Below are 12,769 nucleotides of genomic sequence, written 5' to 3' on the forward strand. Positions count from 1 at the left end.
CGTGCGCTCCCACAGAGAGGCCTCCTCAGGGTGCCCTCAGCCAATCAATGTAGGCTGGTGACCCCCAGGGGGAGGGCCTTCTCTGTGGGGGCTCCCACCCTCTGGAATCAGCTGCCCCCAGAGATAAGGAGAATCCAAGACCTCGGTGCCTTCCGCCGTGCCCTTAAAACCTTCTTTTTCCAGCAAGCTGGGCTGTCTTAACATATTTTTTAACATATTTTTAATTTTTAATTGGTTTGTTATCTTAAACTGGGGCCAAATTAATATATATCCTTTTAATTGTTTTTTAATATTTGTATTGTATGTTTTTATCTGGCTGTACACCGCCCTGAGTCTTTCGAGAGAAGGTGCGGTATATAAATTTGAAATAAAATAAAATAAAATAAAATAAATATTATTTTTTGCTCCAAAAGGTGCATTAGGTCTTATTTTGGGGGGAATATGATCTTAACTGGAAATTATTCTTGGGGTAGCATATTACAAGCAGCCTGAAAAATCATGCTAGGGCTTATTTTTACGGAAATATGCTCTCTCTCTCTCTTTCTGTGTGTGTGTGTGTGCGTAAAAGGGATGTGGTGGCTAAGTGGCTAAGACACTGAGCTTGTCAATCGAAAGGTCGGCAGTTCAGTGGTTCGAATCCCTAGTGCCACGTAACAGAGTGAACTCCCGTGACTTGTCCCAGCTTCTGCCAACCTAACAGTTCGAAAGCGGCAAAAAAAAATGCAAGTAGGAAAATAGGGACCCCCTTTGGTGGGAAGGCAACAGCGTTCCGTGTGCCTTTGGCGTTTAATCACGCTGGCCACATGACCCATCATGCGGCGCTAGGGATTTGAACCGCTGAACTGCCGACCTTCTGATCGACAAGCTCAGCTATTCCTATACTGTGCTTCCTTATTTTATTTATTTATTTTTTTACTTTTCTATTTTCCTTTTCGGTGCTTTTAATTTCCCTTTTGTAATTTGTTGGATTTGCGTTAGTATCTTTCTTTTTTCGTTGTATTTTTTTTTTTTTAATGAAGTTCCTCAGTGAAGCTCATAGGCTTCAGGGGAAGAGGGATGAATGTCATTTAAGGAAGTTGTACGCCAATTAGGCTGCGTGCGATGACTCCTGTAACAATTATTTCTGATCGCTGGTTTGCTCTGCTCCTAATCACTCTCCGTCGTTAATCGTAACTACATTGGCTGTCCACGTTCATGCTTTCTTAAGTAGACAAATAAACACAGAAAAATGCAGCGTAAGTGAAAGGGTCCATGGACGTCCACCGGGAAACTGAGGTTCAGCTTTTGGATGGAATTTTTTCTGTTTTGCTTCTTCAAAGGGAGGCTCGCTACAATCTACCAGATGCAGCTATAAAACACCTTGAAAAGGAGCAAAAGGAAAGAAAGAACCGCTATGCATTTTTATGCGTTTTTCCTCATGAATTTCCTTACACATTTCCCCTCCAATTGTGGGGACTGTAATTATCTTCATGCATCTAACAAAGTAAAGTCCAACGGAGCTTTTGATTCCCTCCCTCCCTCTCTCTCTCCCTCCCTCCCTCCTTTCCCTATCTTTCCTTCCCTCCCTCCCTATCATTCCTTCCTTTCTTCTCTATCCTTCCTTCCTTCCTTCCTTTCCTCCCTCTCTTCCTTCCTACCTAACTTCTCTTTCTTCCCTATCTTTCCTTCCTTTCCTCCCCCTCCACATCTTTCCTTCCCTCTTTCCTTCCTTTTCTCCTTCCTTCCTTCCCTCTTTGTCTATCTTTCCTTCCTTCCCTCACTCCCCCTTTCCTTCCTTTCTTCTCTATCCTTCCTCCCTTCCTCCCTTCTACCCTTTCCTCCCTCCCTCCCTTCCCTCCTTCCCTCCTTTCCTTTCTTTCCTTTCTTCCCTATCTTTCCTTCCTTCCTTTCCTCCTCCACTCCCTATCTTTCCTTCCTTCTCTATTTTTTCCTTCTCTCCTTCCTTCCCTCCCTCCTTCCTTCCTTATCTTTTCTTCCTTCCTCACTCCCTATCCTTTCTTCCTTTCTTCCTTTCTTCTTCCCTTTGCCTGCAATACTGCATTGTGCCACTGGGGCTCACATAAAAAATGTAAACTCTTGATCCTGATTTGCTCCTTGTTGTATCTCCAGGGCATTTTGACCATGAAAATTAATGATGTAATTGATATCCTTGGAATTCTCAGCAATCTCTTCACAATCCTAATGGCGGCAATCTTTCCCTCAGCCTCTTGTACGATGGCCATTAAGTTGAATTTCTTCATAATGTTATGTTAGTCTTATTTCATCCATTCCCATATCTGTCGTCTAGCTATCTAGTCATCAATCAATCAACTGCCGGAGGAACAGAAGCAAGCATTACAAGACATTAATCAATTTACAGATTTTTGAAATTAAGTAAAAGCCATTAAACCGACAAATAAAAATGCCGGGAGAAAGCTGAAAATAAGGATTTGTGTCCTTATCTTCGCAATGTGGGCATAAAACACAAACTAAAGGGGGAAACTTTAATTTCCCCTAATTTCCTGAGTAGCATTTCATGAGGAAAAATTGATATGATTTTTATTTTTTTTTACCGAGTTGGAAAAAAATTGAATCAAACACAATATCAAAACTCCACTTAAAAGAAGTGGATATTTGCTAGCACATTCTGGTGACTTTCAATTCCTAGAGCCTACGGATAGGTTGTGTTGATTTGGGAGTCCTTCAGAACTACACGTCTGAGGTGTAAATTTAATTTTATGACGACATCCAGAAGCGGCATCCTTCAAAAGGTCTGGCATGTTTGTTTTTACTTTTTATTTATCGGCTAGATTTTTATCCCATCTTGATTACTTTGATGAATAACTCAAGGCGCTGAAGATACGTAACATTCCTTCATCCTCGTATTTTCCTCACAGCAACAATCCTGTGAGCTAGGTTGGGTTGGGCTGAGAGAGAGTTGTCACCTCGAACCGTCGCTAAATGAAGTGTTGTAAGTCGAGGATTACCTGTAATGTTCCCAGTGCAAAAATTAGAAAAAACGAGAAACATCTAAGGCTGTGATGGCGAACCTATGGCATGCGTGCCACAGGTGGCACACGGAGCCATATCAGTGGACACGTGAACTTAGCTGATTTTCGGGCCTTCTGGGCGCACTGGACTTAGAGAAACAGGCTGTTCCTGCCTCCGGAGGGCCTGGGGTGGATGGGGAAGGCCCGTTTTTTGCTCTCCCCAGGCTCCAGAGCCTCTCTAAGAGCCTGGGGAGGGCAAAAACACCCTTTCCCACCCCCCGGGAGGCCCTCCGGAGGCTGGAAATGGCCCGTTTGCCGACTTCCGGTCCCTTCTGGAGCCTGGGGAGAGTAAAAAATGGGCCTACTAGGCCCATTGTGCCATCACATGCCAAACGCGTGGGGAGCATGAGTTCACACATGTGCAGTGGGCGGGGCACATAGAATTATTGTTGTGGGCATGTACACACGCTCCCCCCCGTGCTCCCCCCACTTTTGGCACGTGATGGCAAAAAGGTTAGCCATCCCTGGTCTAAGGAGTCATAAAGAGCTCCCTTTTGAAATCAATCAGCATTCAATAGGAATTGACGCATGCATAATTACGGACGAATTAGGGGCTTCGGAAAACAAGTCACGAAATTCGGCTCAATCTCTCAATGAATCTTGTTCTAAATCATGAACCTATATCCTCCTGGAATTTACACACAGCCTTCCATCTTCACGCTACATATGTGGCAGAACGACATTCGCATCCCCACCTCCAGGCCTGTGCTCATTCAAAGCTGCTTGTTTGTGGGTTATTGAACCGTATGAGAAGGCAGAAAGAAATGAATTTTGCATAGCATTTAATGTAAGCATTGGGCCGGACCGTCGCTTCAGTCTTACCAGTCCTGACGGCTTAGTAGCAATATGAAAAAAAGATTTCAGACCAAACAGGAATATTTGTTTCAGGCTCTGCATCCAAATAAGCCTTTAGTAGGGAATTTTTATAAATCCCTTTTTTTTAAGTCTCTGGGTTAAGATTCTATATTGAAGATAGGATAGGGTAGGGTAGGGTAGGGTAGGGTAGGGTAGGGTAGGGTAGGGTAGGGTAGGGTAGGGTAGGGTTGGGTAGGGTAGGGTAGGGTAGGGTAGGTAGGGTAGGGTAGGGTAGGGTAGGATAGGTAGGGTAGGGTAGGGTAGGCTAGGTAGGGTAGGGTAGGGTAGGGTTGGGTAGGGTAGGGTAGGTTAGGATAGGTAGGGTAGGGTAGGGTAGGGTAGGGTTGGGTAGGGTAGGGTAGGGTAGGATAGGTAGGGTAGGGTAGGGTAGGGTAGGGTTGGGTAGGGTAGGGTAGGGTAGGGTAGGGTAGGGTAGGGTAGGGTAGGGTAGGGTAGGGTAGGGTAGGGTAGGATAGGTAGGGTAGGGTAGGGTAGGGTAGGGTAGGGTAGGTTAGGTAGGGGAGGGGAGGGTTGGGGAGGGGAGGGTAGGGTAAGGTAGAGAGTAGAGTAGAGTAGAGTAGAATAGAATAGAATAGAGTAGAGTGGAGTGGAGTGGAGTGGAGCCGAAGGGAAGGGAAGGGAAGGGAAGAGGAAGAGGAAGAGGAAGAGGAAGAGGAAGAGGAAGAGAAGGGAAGAGAAGAGAAGAGAAGAGAAGAGAAGAGAAGAGAAGAGAAGAGAAGAGAAGAGAAGAGAAGAGAAGAGAAGAGAAGAGAAGAGAAGAGCTTTATTGGCCAAGTGTGATTGGATACACAAGGAAATCCGGTGAATAAGCTCTCAGTGTACATAGAAGCAACAAGCAATAATCATGATCATGATCATAAAATACAATCATCATAAATCATAAGATACAACACTCAGTGATACCCATGGGATACTAAGCAATCAACACAACCATAATAGGAAATTAATAAGAGCAATCCACAGAAATCATAAGATACAACAAAGTTATAGTCATAAGATGCTAAAGGAATGAGTAATGGGAAAGATGAGAAGGATAATAATAATAATAACAACAACTCCACAGCAGCTGAAGTCAGGACAAGAAGCAATGGGTGGAAACTAATCAAGGAGAGAAGCAACTTAGAACTAAGGAGAAATTTCCTGACAGTTAGAACAATTACCCAGTGGAATGTGTTGGCTTCAGAAGCTTCTATGAGTTGGCTTCAGATGCTTTTAAGAAGTGGAAGGACTTGTCTCCAGAAGTTGTGGATGCTCCAGCACTAGATGTTTCAAGAAGAGATTGGACAACCATTTGTCTGAAATGGTATAGGGTTTCCTGCTTGAGCAGAGGGTTGGACTAGAAGACCTCCAAGGTCTCTTCCAAGCCTGTAATTTTGTTATATACTCAATCTATACTGTTTCAGATTGATAAAATGACTCCGACAAGTCTTCCCGTTATTAATATTGAACTAAGGACTGATTCAAATGCCCAGGTTTGATGATGTGACCATGGAGATGCAACAGCCATGAATGCAAAGCCTCATCACATTTTCAGTGCTGTTGTAACATCAAATGGTCAAAAAACAAATGATTGTCAATCAAGGACTACCTGTATAATATTCTTAAAACCACACAGGAAAAAATATCCTCTGTTATAAAACTGTGTTCATTCCTCGTAAATTGTTCTCACGTGCTTCATTGCTAAGCACGTATATGGTATGTTGCTCAAGGTTAAGGTGAGCAGGCTTAGACCTACTAATGTTTAGGAGACCTCAGCTGAATGCTAGGGAGAAAAGAAAGAAAGAAAGAAAGAAAGAAAGAAAGAAAGAAAGAAAGAAAGAAAGAAAGAAAGAAAGAAAGAAAGAAAGAAAGAAAGAAAGAAAGAAAGAAAGAGGGAGGGAGGGAGGGAGGGAGAGAAAGGGCAGAGGGAGGGAGGAAGGAAAGGTGGGGAATGGAGGAAGGAAGGAAGAGATGGAGAAAGGAAGGAAGGAGAAAGAAAGAGGTGGGGAGGAAGGAAGGAAGGAAGGAAGAGGAAGGAAGGAAGAGAGAGAGAGAAAGGGCAGAGGAAGGGAGGAATGGAGGAAGGAAGGAATGGAGAAAGGAAGGAAGGAGAAAGAAAGAGGTGGGGAGGAAGGAAGGAAGGAAGAGGAAGGAAGAAAGAGAGAGAGAGAAAGGGCAGAGGAAGGGAGGAATGGAGGAAGGAAGGAAGGAAGGGATGGAGAAAGGAAGGAAGGAGAAAGAAAGAGGTGGGGAGGAAGGAAGGAAGAGGAAGGAAGGAAGAGAGAGAGAGAAAGGGCAGAGGAAGGGAGGAATGGAGGAAGGAAGGAAGGAAGGGATGGAGAAAGGAAGGAAGGAGAAAGAAAGAGGTGGGGAGGAAGGAAGGAAGGAAGAAGGAAAGAAGGAAGGAAAGAAAGGAAGGGAGGAAGAAAGGGAGGGAGGGAGGGACAGAGGGAGAGAGAGAGAGAGAAAGGGCAGAGGGTGGAAGGAAGAAAGAAAGAAAGAAAAAGAAAGCAGGGAGGGAAGGAGAGAGGGAGAATGGAAGGAAGGAAGGAAGGACAAAAGAAAACAATAAGATACTCAAACTGTTCCATTGCTAATAAAACTGCATATGTATAACCCCAAGGAGTCAAAAATTATCTCGATGTCTTTATTGCCTCCTTGAAATTGTTTTCTAAATGCAAAGTGATGAAACTTGTAGAAATGCAAAGAAATGAATAGAAATGCTGCCTTATGACAAATCAAGCCATTGTCTCCCTTACCCTCTTTTCAGTTTAGGAAAGCCAAATTCTCCATATGTGAACTATCAGATTTTATTGCTAATTTATACTGCAGGCATTTAACTCTTGCTGGTGGCTGGTTTTATCTGATGGTTGTTTACTTCAGCAATTTTAGCGCTCTGATGTTTTAATTCAAGCAAACTCCTCTGGGAAGGGAAACTTTAATATTTATTTGCTCATTTAACGAATGAATTATTTAAGAGGCTGCTTGGCTCCTAAATATCGCTGGGCAACTAACAACCAAAATTCTAAAACCAAGCCAACACAAATCCATCCACAACAAGGTGAAGCAATAAAGATGCTGTAATCACTCTCGCCTCAGGTTGGAAAGGACAACTTGAGTTAAAACAAAAATGAATAACAAAGGCAGGATAGAAAGAAAGAAAGAAAGAAAGAAAGGAAGGAAGGAAGGAAGAAAGAAAGAAAGAAAGAAAGAAAGAAAGAAAGAAAGAAAGAAAGAAAGAAAGAAAGAAAGAAAGAAAGAAACTTGGTTTGCAATGATTTTAAGAACGGTAGAAGGGTGGGATCGTTTGAAAGGGCAGGAGTTGCAACAGAGAATCAGAATGGATAATATATAGCAGCATCGTTGAAAACATGCATGATCAACAGTCAGATAAGCAAAGCATTGTCAGCATTTTAGCACTGATGATGTTACTTAGTTGGGTAATGAAACATTTGCAAGGAAGCAACCAAGCTCAGAGAGCACCAAGGATTCCACAGTCCTCCTCCTCCCCCCCCAAACACCTTCTAACATTGATGATGTTACCTAGTTGGGTAATGAAATATCTGCAAGGAAGCAACCAACTCAGAGAGCACCAAGGACACCATAGTCGTTGTTGTCCTCCTCCTCCTCCTCCTCCTCCCAAACCTCTCTCCCTTCTAACATTGATAATTGTTCTGTCCCCGTCTCACACACGGACACCAGCAGTCGACCAAGAGTTAAAATAAACCAGCAGACAAGAATTTCCTTTGATAACAGAATTGGCAGCAACCCAGTGGCTGCTTGCCAAAAGTTTTTACTTACAAAGGGAGGTTTATCTCCTCCGAAAACATCAAAGTAAGTCCACAAAAGCCAAAGAATTGTCAAGTCCAGTCCATAATAAATCCAAGGAAGGCATATAACGAAGTTCCAGAAACGCAGTATGACTTGCTAGCTTTTCAGTTTTGTCCGTCACAAAGCCTGAATGGCCACCACACCCCCTTTTATCCCCTGTGGGGTGTGGTCCAGTGACTCAGCTTAATCTCTGGCATGCCTCCTTCTCTGCTGCGCGTGCTTGTCTTTCCGACGCTGTCGGGGATCCAGCCAAGACTTATCTCCGTTGCTGTCTAACTGCGGCTGCTCGGAAGTGCCTGGCTCCTGGCCTATCTCTTCTCCTGTGGAAGACACCTGAGGCATTGCCGGAGAGGAGGGTCCTGGAGAGGGAGGCCTTGCCAAGTCCTCTCCTTCACTTTCGGAGTCTTCTCCCTCCGATAAGACGGGCTCGGGGGCCGGAGTCACAACAGATAATGTTACCTAGTTGGGTAATGAAACTTCTGCAAGGAAACAACTTTGCACAGGTTCGCCTGGTGCACCAATTGCGACCCTACTTGGATCGGGAGGCTCTCCTCACAGTCACTCATGCCCTTGTCACCTCACGGTTAGATTATTGCAATGCGCTCTACATGGGGCTACCCTTGAAAAGTGTTTGGAGACTACAGTTGGTCCAGAACGCAGCCGCGCGAGCTGTTGTGGGTGCACCTAGCAACACCCACATTACACCAATTCTCCACAAGCTGCACTGGGTCCCTATTGGTCTCCGGTCACAATTCAAGGTGTTGGTTATTACCTTTAAAGCCCTACATGGCTCAGGGCCAGGGTATCTTCGAGACTGCCTTGTACCGCATAACTCCCAACGACTGGTAAGATCCCACAGAGTTGGTCTCCTCCGGGTCCCGTCAGCTAAACAATGCCAGCAGGCGGGCCCGTGGGGGAGGGCCTTCTCTGTGGCTGCCCCAGCTCTCTGGAACCAGTTACCTCCTGAGGTCTGGACCACCCCCACCCTATTGGCCTTCCGGAAAGCAGTGAAGACCTGGCTTTTCTGGCAGGCCTGGGGCCGTTGCTCTCGCTCTTGCGATCCGGCGAGATCCGGCCATGAATGTGTGAATGAGTTTTAATGTTTTTTTATTTATTTTAAATTTGATTTATATGCCGCCCTTCTCCGGAGACTCAGGGCAGCTTACAATGTGCTAAGCAATAGCCTTCATCCTTTTGTATATTTATACAAAGTCAGTTTATTGCCCCCACAAACTGGGTCCTCAATTTACCTACCTTAGAAAGGATGGAAGGCTGAGTCAACCTTGAGCCTGGCGAGATTAGAACCTGCAGTAATTTCAGGCTGCTGGTCTTAATAACAGGGTGCTTTAGACCACTGTACTACCAAGGCTCTTTTTAATGTTTTTAATTCTTAAATGTTTTTTATAATGATTTTAAATACATTGTGAGCCGCCCTGAGTTTTCGGAGAGGGGCGGCATGCAAATTGAATTAATAAATAAATAAAAATAAATAAATCAAGCTCAGAGTACACCAAGGATCCCACATGCATATATACTGTATGTTCCAGTGACAAAATCATAATCATAAGTTTTATTTGTCAAGCATATATAAGATAACAGGTAAAAAGTATAAACATAATTTGGATATGTGAAAAGAGTAAGTAAAAAGGAACCATAGAAACAAATTTCTCTTAAACAGGGAACCTTAAAAAAAAAAAAAAAAAGCTCTGGTTTCAAAAGAAGATCAGAGAAGAAAAGTAGAAACCCAACTGGATTTCCGATTCAGACAAAGCTTCGGAAATTCTTTAGCGTTGCCTTACAGGGGAGCTTCTCATCCAAGGATTTCATTAGAAATCCTTCCATTCCCCACCATCTAGTCAGAGAAGCTAAAGAAGCTTCTCGGATGAGAAGCGAAATGTCTTCAAAGAAAAACCAGAAAGTTCAATTGCTTCTTGAAAAAATTGCACCTTTGGGACAATTGTTTTGGTAACGCTCCCTGTGTTGGTGGGCTAGATGGTGAGTGGTTGCATTTCCTTCCCAGGTCTCTGGTCTTGGGGGAAAATGAGTCGATGTCTCGAGAAGGCACGATGAGTAGTTTCGGTTTCCCTCTTTCCAGTACCTGTGGTGGCCCGTATGCGGCCTGTGCAGCTAGCAGCTGATTCCGACAGCGAGGAGGCTGATGTGGTGCTGCTCCAGCAGCCTGTGCAGCTGGCACTTGAATCGGACAGTGAGGAGGCTGGAGAAGATGTGGTGCTAGGGGCGGGGATTCAGCCAGGGCCTTCAGAACCTCCAGAAGCTCCCATAAGTGAAGAGGACGAAGAGGAGGAGCCTCTTCTCAATGCATGGGCACGCAGAACTGCCAAAAGGCAGGAGTGGCTCCTCAGGAGGAGGTCTCCTCGAGAGTAAGGCTTGGGGCTAATTGGCCACTCCCTTAGCCTATTTAAGGAGGAACACCGACTGAAGCAATTTGCAGGGAACAACTTCGTTCACATACCTTCATGTCTTGTCTTGCTTATCTTATCAGCTTCCTGCAAATTGCTTCTGGGCATTCTGCCAACCATAGTAAGCTTTCAGTTATTATTCTTTGAATTCTTGGCGGCTGTTACTGCAATTAATTAACAGCCATTGTTGTAAAAGACTGGTTTATTTAGTAAACTAAGGTTTGAACGGACTTTGTGTGTGCTGCGTTCTTTGGGGTCCGTAGCTGGGGCAGAACAGTACCATCCTCCCCCCTCATAGTCCATGGAAGGCTGGCCTCTAGCAAAGCAAGGCTGAATGAAACTCAGGAGAGCTTTTCCGACACAAGTCCTCTCGACTGCATTCATTAATAGTCAGCCAGAACGTCTTCACCTCCTTTCGTCTCCTCCTCAATTTGAGTCGTTTCACAAACCCTGATGCGCTTTCAATTATATTTTCTGTGTGTGTGTGTGTGTGTGTGTGTGTGTGCACTGAGGCACATGCTTCAATTACAGCTTTTATGATATCGCATATCTGGATTTCTATGGAGCCGAATGCGGCGGCTGCTCAGGAAATCTTAACGATTACATTACTCGCCAGTCTGAGCTTGGCGCACTGAAAATCGATACGTGCCTTTGCGGGTTAATCAACTGTGGTAACCACCCCCACACACCCAGCCTTTTTTTAGACTGCATTTGCAATATGTTTAGCTTCCCCAAGAAAAATGAAATTCAAATGAGAAAAGAACGTCGTATCGATTCATGTAATACAATGGATTCCTTGCTGTTCTTCTGCCTGGAATGAACGGAACACATCTTCACCATATATCCATTCTATGTTTTATTTATTTATTTATTATTAATTTAATTTATATACCGCCCTTCTCCCAGAAGGGACTCAGGGCGGTGAACAGCCAAAATTAAAAAAACATACAAATACAAAAGTTAAGATAATTAAAAAGAATTAAATCACTAGCTTCCCAATTTAAAACTCTCAAATCCATAAAATTTAAAATCCCAATTTAAAAACCATTTAGGCTAGGCCGGCTTGATGGAATAAAAACGTCTTCAGGGCTTTACGGAAGGTCCGGAGATCCGAGATCAATCATATTCCAGGAGGCAGTTCATTCCATAGGGTAGGTGCCCCCACAGAGAAGGCTCTCCCCCTGGGGGCCACCAGCCGACATTGCCTGACCGACGGCACCCTGAGGAGGCCCTCTCTGTGAGAGCGTATTGGCCGGTGGGAGGTTATCGGTAGCAGCAGGCGGTCTCGCAAATACCCTGGCCCTAAGCCATGGAGCGCTTTAAAGATGAGAACCAAAACCTTAAAGCGCACCCGGAAGACCACCGGGAGCCAGTGCAGCTCGCGCAGGAGAGGTGTTACATGGGAGCGCCTCGTCGCCCCCATAATTCCCCGCGCGGCCGCGTTCTGGACCAGCTGGAGCCTCCGGGTGCTCCTCAGGGGGAGCCCCATGTAGAGAGCGTTGCAGTAGTCCAGGCGTGACGTGACCAAGGCATGAGTGACTGTGCACAAGGAGTCCTGATCTTCTTCGGAAAGAAGAAAGGACCTCAGCTGCAATCAATTCCGTAAAGGTGTAATGTGGTTGACATTTGAGAAGCCGTGATCAGCCGAATCAGCTGACTGATTAAGACTAACTAGCTGAGAGTTTTGTTTCCCAAAGAAGCCAGCTTGAAGAAATATCCATCTGGTTCAGTTCTCCAAGCCAGGAGAAAGGCACTGGAGACAAAATGGAGAAAGGCACTGGAGACAAAATGGAGGCTGCAGGCTGATTGGAAAGAGGCTCCATTTATTGATGAAGCAGAAGTACATGGGTAGTTCTGGGTAATTGACCACACGGAGTTGAGAGCGGAGGGTATTTATATCTTCTCTTGGGCTTTGCACTTGAGCTTCCTGTTCCTGTGCAAGAACATGTGTTTTATTGGCTGTTGTCAGACTCCCATGTGGCCATGTACAAATCCTAGGAGTTTGTCTGAGCTACGTTTGGTTGAAGTTTGCTGCTGAGATGATGCAATGAAGAGACTTGTGTTCTGAAAGGGTGAATTTCACCACTGCACCCAATCAAGGAATGCATTTATTTTGTCATGTTTCTGTAATATATATTAGAGGTGGAGACCCTTTGACAGCTGAATGCAACCAAATTTAATTTTAATGTATGGCAATTAGTGTACATTCAAAGTGACAATAAAGTTAGTCTAAGTTTAACCACCAACTCAGACAAACAATCAAAACAGTAAACAATAGTCTAATCAGGGAAAGACCAAGAAGAAAACAACATTGCCATCAACCCTGACAGGGCAAGCCACTTGTATCCTAAAGAGGGAGCAAACCTTACTCCTTTCAAGCAGTGATAATGTTACCTAGTTGGGTCATGAAATGTCTTCAAGAAAACCATCAAGCTCAGACAGCATCAAGGACCCCACAGTCTTCCTCCTCCTCCTCCTCCTCCTCCTCCTCCTCCTCCTCCTCCTCCTCCTCCTCCTCCTCCTCCTCCTCCTCCTCCCCCTCCTTCTCTCTATAAATCCCCTTCACTTCTACCACTGATGATGTTATCTAGTTGGGTCATGAAATGTCTTCAAGTTCAGACAGCACCAAGGACC

This window comes from Pantherophis guttatus, chromosome 8, assembly GCF_059756535.1.
Source record: "Pantherophis guttatus breed Tessera chromosome 8, ASM5975653v1, whole genome shotgun sequence".
NCBI classification, from domain to species: domain Eukaryota; kingdom Metazoa; phylum Chordata; class Lepidosauria; order Squamata; family Colubridae; genus Pantherophis; species Pantherophis guttatus.